The 1,156-nt window shown below is 49.5% G+C and overlaps 3 non-coding genes across 3 annotated transcripts; all 3 read left to right on the plus strand.

Annotated features, from left to right (window-relative positions):
• Positions 1-113: 113 nt before the first annotated feature.
• Pmar_PMAR008390 lies at positions 114-185 on the plus strand. The gene has a single exon. It is a non-coding gene; the product is annotated as a tRNA-Gly (tRNA).
• An 87-nt stretch (positions 186-272) lies between these two features.
• On the plus strand, positions 273-345 carry Pmar_PMAR008391. Its single transcript has one exon. It is a non-coding gene; the product is annotated as a tRNA-Met (tRNA).
• A 590-nt stretch (positions 346-935) lies between these two features.
• On the plus strand, positions 936-1,007 carry Pmar_PMAR008392. The gene has a single exon. It is a non-coding gene; the product is annotated as a tRNA-Gly (tRNA).
• Positions 1,008-1,156: the final 149 nt, after the last annotated feature.

A 1,156-nucleotide genomic window follows, 5' to 3' on the forward strand; every position in this document is an offset into this window, starting at 1 on the left:
AGGCCTAATCAGACTCTTGGCCGCGGGATGGTTGACGACGGTACGTCCGAGAAGGGATTCAGATGTCCCTCTACAAGTATCACAGGAATACTCAATCACTACATAAGTGAGATGCACCGCTAGTCTAATGGTTAGGATATCTGCCTTCCAAGCAGATGGTCCGGGTTCGATTCCCGGGCGGAGCAGTTCGTATCAACGAGAGAAGGGTCTCTAGACTATCGTGGAACAGTTATGCTCAGCATGTCAGGGCGATACAGGAGTTTGTACGCATGAGCAGCTTGGCGCAGTGGATAGCGTGTTGGGCTCATAACCCAAAGGTCCCTTAATCGAAACAAGGAGCTGCTATTCATCACAATACACTCGAGATGGTTATTAAACTGAGAGGTGCAGCTTGTCGACTGCATAGATCAGTCTTACCGAAAAATTTCCACTAAGCAGAGTCGGTGTTTTCGTACCATTCCATGCGATTGGCCCAACCGTGCCAGTTCAGGGGAAAAACAACGTTAATAAAGCGTTGTCCGTGCATAGAAAAGAGCTATTCACCTAGAGCAGAACTCCTTGCAGGAATGATGAATGACCGTCCGGTACCTCAGAACGCGTTGCGGAGATGAACCAACAGCCCAAATTCACGAGCCGCCGCATGCGGTTTCAAAATGTGCTTGCAAGCAGGAACTTCGATGTCACGAAAAAGTTGTGCAGCTTGTGCCGAGCTAGCTGTAGTATGCGATGAGAACCTTACCAGTTGGAGTTATCAATCGAGATGGAATGCGGCCTACCATGCGAGAGATATAGTAGCAGTTCGCGATCTCAGGTACGCGTTTAAGGCCTAATCAGACTCTTGGCCGCGGGATGGTTGACGACGGTACGTCCGAGAAGGGATTCAGATGTCCCTCTACAAGTATCACAGGAATACTCAATCACTACGTAAGTGATATGCACCGCTAGTCTAATGGTTAGGATATCTGCCTTCCAAGCAGATGGTCCGGGTTCGATTCCCGGGCGGTGCAGTTCGTATCAACGAGAGAAGAGTCTCTATTCTATCGTGGAACAGTTATGCTCAGCACGTCAGGGCGATACAGGAGTTTGTACGCATGAGCAGCTTGGCGCAGTGGATAGCGTGTTGGGCTCATAACCCAAAGGTCCTTTGATCGAAACA

This window comes from Perkinsus marinus, assembly GCF_000006405.1.
Source record: "Perkinsus marinus ATCC 50983 genomic scaffold scf_1104296970096, whole genome shotgun sequence".
Taxonomy (NCBI): domain Eukaryota; phylum Perkinsozoa; order Perkinsida; family Perkinsidae; genus Perkinsus; species Perkinsus marinus.